General features: G+C 39.8%; 1 pseudogene; it reads left to right on the top strand.

The window, feature by feature from the left end:
• Window positions 1-2579: 2579 nt before the first annotated feature.
• Window positions 2580-7661, top strand: LOC122675848 (annotated as a pseudogene).
• Window positions 7662-10045: the final 2384 nt, after the last annotated feature.

The raw sequence follows: 10045 nt of genomic DNA, 5'->3' as shown, positions 1-10045 counted from the left end.
ATTAATAAACTTCTAAGCTAGTAAAAGCAGTGGTACAGAGCAGGAACTTTATCTATTTGCAGTAAAATCTCAGTCAAAAAAGGAATCTAAGGCTCTGAAAAATAAACAGCCCCAGGCCTTAAGAACAAGCAAACAAAAACTAACAAAGCCTTAATACATGAGGCAAATACAGAAGTCAGGAAGCACATCCAGTTCAATTAATACCTTCCATTTTGATGTTTTCAGAGTCTTCCAGACTTCTAGTATAGTTGTCCACACATTTCCAAAGCCCATAAAAAAGGGGAAATTTCTTTTTATGAATGTAACAATCCTTCTCCCTTTCTCAAAATGAGGAACAATTTTGTTCTAACAAAACATCATGTAAACTCTACTTTCAGTTCAGTTCAGTTCAGTCGCTCAGTCGTGTCCGACTCTTTGCGACCCCATGAATTGCAGCACGCCAGGCCTCCCTGTCCATCACAAACTCCCGGAGTTTACCCAAACCCATGTCCATCGAGTCGGTGATGCCATCCAACCATCTCATCCTCTGTCGTCCCCTTCTCCTCCTGTCCTCAATCTTTCCCAGCATCAGGGTCTTTTCAAATGAGTCAGCTCTCTGCATGAGGTGGCCAAAGTATTGGAGTTTCAGCTTCAGCATCAGTCCTTCCATTGAACACCCAGGACTGATCTCCTTTAGGATGGACTGGTTGGATCTCCTTGCAGTCCAAGGGACTCTCAAGAGTCTTCTCTAACACCACAGTTCAAAAGCATCAATTCTTCAGTGCTCAGATTTCTTTATAGTCCAACTCTCACATCCATACATGACCACTGGAAAAACCGTAGCCTTGACTACATGGACGTTTGTTGGCAAAGTAATGTCTCTGCTTTTTAATATGCTGTCTAGGTTGGTCATAACTTTCCTTCCAAGAGTAAGCGTCTTTTAATTTCATGGCTGCAGTCACCATCTGCAGTGATTTTGGAGCCCAAGAAAATAAAGTATGACACTGTTTCCACTGTTTCCCCATCTGTCTGCCATGATCTTAGTTTTCTGAATGTTGAGCTTTAAGCCAACTTTTTCACTCTCGTCTTTCACTTTCATCAAGAGGCTCTTTAGTTCCTCTTCACTTTCTGCCATAAGGGTGCTGTCATCTGCATATCTGAGGTTATTGATATTTCTCCTGGCAATCATGATTCCATCTTGTGCTCATCCAGCCCAGCGTTTCTCATGATGGACTCTGCATATAAGTTAAATAAGCAGGGTGACAACATACAACCTTGACGTACTCCTTTCCCTGTTTGGGAACCAGTCTGTTGTTACATGACCAGTTCTAACTGTTGCTTCCTGACTTGCATACAGGTTTCTCAGGAGGCAAGTCAGGTGGTCTGGTATTCCCACCTTTTTAGGAATTTTCCACAGTTTATTGTGATCCACACAGTCAAAGGCTTTGGTATAGTCAATAAGGCAGAAATAGATGTTTTTCTGGAACTCTTGTGCTTTTTTGATGATCCAGTGGATGTTGGCAATTTGATCTCTGGTTCCTCTGCCTTTTCTAAAACCAGCTTGAACATCTGGAAGTTCACGTTTTGCTGAAGCCTGGCTTGGAGAATTTTGAGCATTACTTTACTAGCGTGTGAGATGAGTGCAATTCTGCAGTAGTTTGAGCATTCTTTGGCATTGCCTTTCTTTGGGATTGGAAAGAAAACTGACCGTTTCCAGTCCTGTGGCCACTGCTGAGTTTTCCAAATTTGCTGACATATTGAGTGTGGCACTTTCACAGCGTCATCTTTCAGGATTTGAAATAGTTCAACTGGAATTCCATCACCTCCACTAGCTTTGTTCGTAGCGATGCTTCCTAAGACCCACTTGACTTCACATTCCAGGATGTCTGGCTCTAGGTGAGTGATCACACCATCGTGATTATCTGGGTTGTGAAGATCTTTTTTGTACAGTTCTTCTGTGTATTCTTGCCACCTCTTCTTAATATCTTCTGCTTCTGGTAGGTACCTACAATTTCTGTCCTTTATTAGAATTATAGAAGTATGATCCAAATTTCTATCTAAATATAAAGGTGTTTAGGGAAACTCTAGATAACACTCCACTTAGTAAGGAGAATGTGTTCCAAGCATCTGTTACTAAGTTAGTTGTTTGGAATCTGTCGTCTAGAAATAACATTGTATACAGTGGTTAAGTTCCCTAAATAGCCCACACATGACCTCTTTAGTTCTGGGTTCCGGATTAGGAGCTTTAGGTTGTGTAAGATGGAAAGAAAGCGTCTCTCCCATTCTCTGGATCAGTTTCCTTTAGCATTCTTCATTCTTATTGTTGCTGTTCAGTCGTTCAGGCATGTCCAGTGCTTTGTGACCCCATGCTACTTTGCTACTCTGCACCTTTCCTGAGTCTCCCTCCTGAACCCAAAGGGCATACAGGAACTATGTATTTGCCTCAAGCAAGCATCAGTGCCCAACTTGTGAGCAAGAAGAATTTTATCAGTAACCACCAAAGAATAAGCACGCTTCAGATCACACACAGCCTTCTGCCAGTCCTGTCATTCACCCCTTTAGCAGAACCGGTGTGACCTTCATGTTGGAGCAGCGTGGTCATGGTCACGCAGGGAACAGAAGTCCTGCGAGCTGTGATAGATGTCAGCCGAGTATAGCTCTGCTGTGTGCTAGGCACACATCTGTGAGCTTGGCATGCACCTTTCTGAAGCTCCTCAGACTTCCCTTCTGCTGCCTTGTAGAGCTCTGGTGATGGTGGAGAAGCACCGCATTTTCTCCAATTATCCTTTATCTATTTTAACTAAGAGTTTTCCCTGGTGGCTCAGTGGTAAAGAATCGGCCTGCCAAGTAGGAGACATGGGTTTGATCCTTGGGTCAGGAAGATCCTCTGGAGAAGGAAATGGGATCCACTTCCTTTCCCAGGTGGCACCAATGGTAAAGAACCACCTGCTAATGCAGGAGACATAAGACACAGGCGTTTGATCTCTGGGTTGGGAAGATCCCCTGGAGGAGGGCGTGGCGACCCACCCCAATATTCTTGCTTGGAGAATCCACTGGACAGAGGAGCCTGACAGGCTAGAGTCCAAGGGGTCGCAAAAAGATTCGGACACAACTTAGTGAATAAACAACAACAATGGAAATGGCAGTCTTTAAGCTGATGCTTAGTCACCAATAAAAGGAGAAGATGGCCACCATTTTCTGTGGGTTTATTCATGCCAGACACTATGCTTGCTCTGAATTACTGGTGGGGTAGGTAACAAAACAAAGTGAAAACAAAGGAAAATCAGGCAGAATGTGGAAGACTGCCTGTGAAGAACCTACCTTCCCTGCTCTCTACCCTGCCCTCCCTGTCCCAAAAGTTCTCCAGAAAGATGATCATGCTTTCATAGCTGCTTCTTGTCCTCTACTCTGATTTCCAAAGTGAAAAGAAATTTGTAACTGATGTCACCACAGTAGTGGTTGAGACTTTCACAGGAGAGAGAGAAGAATGGAAAAAAGAAAACACAGTCTGTAAGTACTGCCTTTTAATATAAAAAATTGTTTTAGTTTTTTTTTCAAAAAATATGTAAATGAATCCTAAAACTAGTGAAAAGAGACACAATACCTACATCTAAGGGAGACTCCCCAATGACAAAAAAGCTGACCCTATTAAATAAAAACCTGCTATAGTATTTACCTGAATTTGGCGTACTCCAACAAATTAGGACTCATCCTTTCTCTCCTTCATTGAATTTTAAAGATGAAATTGATCTTTAAGTGTCTTCTATGTACCACATTTCCCTTTACCACCAAACTTCAGTCCATGAAAGACCAAGGAGACCCTCCCTTTGCTGTGAAAATTTAAATGAAAAGAATGCAGCTCTAAAATTAGGTTTTTCCTTTGTACATCACTGCCTTTCATTGGCCCGTTAAGCTTCAGAACACGGGTTCCAACTCTGTTTACTCTGAATATAACTGGAAAGTCTTGATCAAGTTCAAGTGCCTCGCATTCATTGATTCACTCATTCACTGATTCATCTGTTCTTTCTTTCATTAATTTAATAAATGCTTATTTACTCCCTCCAAATGCCAAAAATAGAGTCCCCCTCTTAGGAAGATTATAGTTTAAAGAGATGGCTATTAATCCAATAATGACACAAACAAAACTTAGATTTCCAACATGAGAAGAGTTCACAGGAGACAGACAAGGTTCTAAGTAAGGTAGGGGTATATGACTTGGTCAGGGAATGATGGTGGATTTAATATGTGAAGGATAAGTCAGAACAAGAGGAAGAATGTTGCAAAAATTGCAAAAGTTCTCTTATGGAGGAGGTGGAGGGCATGACAATCTCAAGTGACTTGAAAAAGGCCAATGACTAAAGTTCAGACAATGAAGGGAAAGGTGGTACAAGAAGAGAACAAATGGGGTCTGGAGGATATGTTGAAAATTTCAGACTGTGTCCTATCAGCAAAGCAACTGATGAGGGTTTATAAGGAGAGTGTAGAGTGATGAAAGATTAGATTGGTGAGAGGCCTGGAGAAGACGCTCGTGGACCAATCAGTGTTACTAAAGTAGTTCAGATGACAGCTAATGGTAGCTTGGATTGATGTGGCACTCGTGTGAAGGGGGAGAAGTCAGCAGATTCAGGATATATTTGGGACGCAAAATCATCCTTACTTGATGCTGGGTTGAAAAACAGAGGTTCAAGGGAGAGCGGGGGATTTCTGGCCTATAGTAACAGAGAGAACATTAGATGAAGAGTTGGTTTGGTGACAGAAAAAGTACACGGGTTCGGTTTTAAGCACATTAAACCTGTAATGTCTCTAAGGCTTCCAAAAGGCAATGTCAAATAGGCAGGTGAGCACCTTTTCATCAGGAATATTTTTGAATAGAGAGATGAATTTTTGAGAACTAAATGGACCCACAGAGATCTGAGTAATCTCTCGTTTACTCCAAAGATATCCTTAACAAATATTTTAAAACTTACATGGACAATGAATTCATTCATTCAATCATCTAAATAATATTTTATGGGATTACTTCTGTGTAGTAGGCACTGTATTAGGCAGCGGGAATATTATGCTAAGTGGCCATTATTTCTACTCTGAAGATGTAGTCAGCAAATATTTGTGAACTTCATACTGCATGCTCGGTCCTGTGTCAGCAGTAAGTCACAGCAGTGAGCAAAGCAGCAACGTCTGTGCCCTCTTTGAGCCTATACACTAATACAGAGAGAAGATAAACCAGTGGGCAACAAAAGCCTCATGCAGGCACAGCTGAATATATTGCATGCTGAATAGGCAAGGGAGGACTGAGCTTATAAGATAGTTTATAAGCAAAGAAGAAAGCTTATAGGTTTGGGAAAAGTGTGGTGTTTATAAGCTGGACTTGTTGACTTCAGTTATGGAAACATGTTTACCAGAGTCAGACTGCTCCTGACTGGCTGACTCTCAGAAATCTGTTCACTGGATCGAAGCTGCCACTGATTATCTGATTTTCAGCCTGATTTTTAACATTTGATTGCAGGGGATGTTGCTGACGTTCTTTCAGAAATGTGTGCACTTTCACAATCAATCACTCACTGACTAAACAAGTTTAACACAGGCATACCTCATTCTATTACACTTCACTTTATTGCATATTTTACAAATTCGAGGTTAGTGGCAACTTTGTGTTGAACAAGGCTCTTGGTGTCATTTTTCCGATAGCATTGGCTCAGTTTATGTCTCTGTGTCAACATTTGTTCATTCTCATAATATTCCAAACTTTTCATCATTATTATATTTGCTGTGATGATCTGTGACTAGTGATCTTCGATGTTACTCTGGTAGTTGTTTGGGGCCCCACAAAGAGGGTCCATACGAGATGACAAATTTAATCAATAAATGCCGTTGTGTTCTGACCGACCTGCCGATGGACTCTTCTCCCATATCTCACCCTGTCTTCAGGCCTCCCTTTGCCATGAGACACAACAATATTGAAATTATGCTAATTAATTACACTTAAGTGGTATCTAAGTGTTTGAGTGAAAGGAAGGGTTGCACATCTCTCACTTTAAATCAAAAGCTAGAAGTGATTAAGCTTAGTGAGGAAGGCATGTGGAAAGTCAAGGTAGTTGAAAGCTAGGCAGCTAACACCAGTTAGTGAAAATGTGAATGCAAAGGAAAAGTTCTTCAAGGAAATTAAAAGTGCTGCTCCAGTAAACACATGAATGATAAGAAAGCAAAACAGCCATATTGCTGATATGGAGAAAGTTTTAGGGCTCTGGCTAAAAGATTAAACCACCCATAACATTCCTTTAGGCCAAAGCAAAGGCCTTAACTCTTTTTAATTCTGTGAAGGCTGAGAGACATGAGGGAGATGCAGAAGAAAAGTCTAAAGCCAACAGAAGTTGGTTCATGAAGTTCAAAGGACGAAACTGTCTTCCTTCTCAAGGTGAAGCAGTGCCTGCTGATGGAGAAGCCGCAACAAGTTATCCAAAAGGTCTAGCTACAAGCATTAGTGAAGGTGGTACGCTAAACAGTAGGTTTTCAGTGTTGATGAAAACAGCCTCTATTGGAAGAAGATGCCATCTAGGACTTTCACAACTAGAGAGGAGGAGTCAATGCCTGGCTCAGAGCTTCAGGGGACAGGCTGACTCTTGTTAGATGCTAAGGCAACTGGTGGCTTTAAGTTGAAGCCAACATTCAGTTAACGTTCTGAAAATTTCTATGTCTCTTAAGACTTATGCTAAATCAACTCACCCTGTGCTCTGTGATTGGAACAACAAAGCCTAGATGATAGAACATCTGTTTACAACATGGTTTACTAAATATTTTAAGCTCAGTGCTGAGACATACTACTCAGAAAAAAAAAAAAAAAGGTCCACCTCCCAAGAGCTCAGATGGAGATAAACAATCAAATTAATGTTTTCAGGCCTGCTAACACATAACATCCATTATGCAGCCAATGGATCAAGGAAGCATTTCAATTTTCAAGTTCTATGCTCTAAGAAACACATTTTGGAAGGCTACAGTTGCCACAGATAGTGTAAGGATCTGGGCAAAGTAAATTGAAAATCTTCTGCAAAGCATTCACCATTCTAGAAATCATTAAGAACATTTATGATTCATGGGAAGTGGTCAAAATATCAACATTAGTAGGAATTTAGATGAAGTTAATTCCCACCCTCATGGATGACTTGGAGAGGCTCAAGATTTCGGTGGAATAATTAACTACAGATGTAATGAAAATAGCAAGAGAGCCAGAAATAGAGATGTGATTGCACTGATCCAATCTCATATTAAGACTTTAAGAGATGAGGAGCATAATGATGCTTCTCATGGATGAGCAAAGAAAATGGCTTCTTGAGATGGAATCTACTCTTGGTGAAGATGCTATGAATACTGTTGAAATGACAACAAGGCGTTTAGAATATTACACCAACTTAATCAATGAAGGAGCAGCAGCAGTAGAGTTGAGAAGACTGACTCCAATTTTGAAAGCAGTTCTACTCTGGGTAAAATGTTATCAGATAGCATGGCATGCTACACAAAAGCCAACTGATGTGGCAAACTTCATTGTTGCCTTATTTTAAGAAATTGCTACAGCCACCCCAGCCTTCAGCAACCACTACCCTGATAAGTCCGTAACATTTGACATTGAGGCAAGACCCTCCACCAGCAAAAGATTACAGCTCACTGAAGGCTCACGTGATGGTTAGCCTTTTTCATTAAGCAATAATGCATTTTATATCAAGGTATATACATTGCTGTACCAGACACAATGCTGTCGCATGTTTATTAGACTGTGATACAGTGTAAACATACTTTATGTGCACTGGGAATCCAAAAAACTAGTGTAACACACTTTACTGCGTTATTGCCGGGGTAGGGAACTGATCCACAATATCTCTGAGGCATTCCTGCCCTGGTACCGATTATCATCATTTGCTATAATGAGCAATCAGTTATTTCCTGAGAGGGTGAAAACTTTATATTTCCAAAACTGTAAAAATAATTCAAGATAAAAAAAATAGAAATGAAACTCCTGTTACATTTGAACAGCAAAAGGAAATGAGGCAGAAATTCGTATGAATATTTGGGGAAAGAGTTCCAGGTAGATGGAAAAGCAAGTGCAGGGGCTCTGAGTCAAGTGGCTGCTGGACAAGTTGAGAAACGCCGGAAGTCAGAGCAGCTGAAGTATGATAAATTAAAGGTGGGGGCAGGGGAGGTTTGAGCTGCAGCAGGAAAAGTGGCCAAGGGCTGATCACATAGAGTCTTGTTAAGCAAGGCATGGAAGAGAAATTGATAAACCCTGGAATTTGATTGCATGTGGGATGTAAGGAATATTAAGAACTCAAGCATAAAACCCCAGTTTCTATTGTGGCCACACCACTCATCAAGACAGGTGCAATGTAGCTTCATGTGCTCAGATGCATCTGATTCTTGCAACCCAATGGACTGTAGCCCACCAGGCTCCTCTGTCCATGGAATTTTCCAGGCAAGTATACTGGAGTGGGTAGCCATTTCCTTCTCCAGTTTCACATGTGCTATGCTCAAAGAATATACGTGAAGACACAAAAATAGAAATAATTAAATACATTTAGGGTGGGTGGTCAGAATGCCTAGAGAGTACATAACAACTCCTGAGATGAGTGTGTGTCCTCCAGGCAGGCGTGGTCAAAGCAAGGAAGAGTATTGGTTGGGAGAACATTCCAAGCCAAGAACACAGCACGGAGGCGCAGAAATGAGAAGTGGCATTCTCAGCACGGAGAGCAAAACTCGAAAAGCACCCAGCAGGTCAGGATGCACATAGTAGGTTCACAGCTTTCTTGGATGATCAGGCCATACTTTGCCACTCAGCTCTCCTCCAAACTGTAGCACTAGATCATCATTTAAAGAATAGCTTCTTCTCCTAGATGTATGTTCTATGTCTATTCTTGACTAAAGCATCGTCTAAGGGCTGTGAAGAATTATCTAGGTGGTAGATTGAACTCAGAAGCTGAGTCTGAGTGAACCAACAGATATGGGGAAAAACAAAACAAATAAAAACCCTGAATATTCTTCCCTATTCATAATATCCTGCAGGAAAGAAATGAAAAGTCATCAGACAAATCATCTCTATTTCCCTACGAATTTTGATAGATAATCTGAAGAATGAGAGTGTAGCCCAGACAGCATGCAGTGTTCACTGAAACTCCGAGTCACTGGAACCTTAATTAGAGGTTTATATATGTTTATTTTAGATTTGGTGTATTTTTTTAATCAGAATAAGAATAACCTAGGAAACAACATAACATTTTAATACTTCACAATTTACTCTGGTATTTTTCAGTTCTGTTATAATCTTTAATTGTGAAAATTAGTGGAAAGAAATTCTTGTTTATAATAATTTGAGTTCTCAAGTTTACATAAAATTTTAATACTTCACAATTTACTCTTATATTCTACAGTTCTGTCATGATTTTGAATTATTAAAATTAGAGGGAAGAAATTCTTATTTATAATAATTTTAGTTCTCAAGTTCAGCAATTTTTCTTTTATATAAATGATGATCCTGTCCTTTATCCTAAGATTTTGTTTTGGAATCTGCAGATTAACTTGAAAAGAAAAGGGCTTTTTTTTTTTAAATAAAAATTTTCTAAATGCAAATAAATTTTGCCTATTTCTTATACTTTTGCCATAAAAACAAGTGAACATGTCCATGGTGACATGTGTGATAGTTCATCCAGCTATCAGGTGTTAAATTCAGGTGTCACAGATTTAAATAGCATAAGGAATCCATGATTTCTTTTTGAGAAAAAAAAGAATTAAAATCTCATTAAGAAAAGGAGCAAAATCAGATTATGTCTTGCTGACTGAGCCACTATTTTATGATCATCTGCTAATATATATTATTATCAAAATAATTGAAAATTCATATTCTGGGCATTTTCCATTTAATTATAAATATTTGGTTTTAAAGTTCAGTTACAATAGAAATAAGAGATTTCAAATATGAAAGTATAGCATTTTGCCTAAAACGAAACACGATGAAACAATTTGTCTTATGAACTTATAAAAGCTAATATTAATGGGCATGTTTCACACATTGTGCTAGATTCGT

Source organism: Cervus elaphus, chromosome 19 (assembly GCF_910594005.1).
Source record: "Cervus elaphus chromosome 19, mCerEla1.1, whole genome shotgun sequence".
NCBI classification, from domain to species: domain Eukaryota; kingdom Metazoa; phylum Chordata; class Mammalia; order Artiodactyla; family Cervidae; genus Cervus; species Cervus elaphus.
Note: the sequence above shows the minus strand (reverse complement) of the source record. Positions and strands in the feature narration are given on the sequence as shown.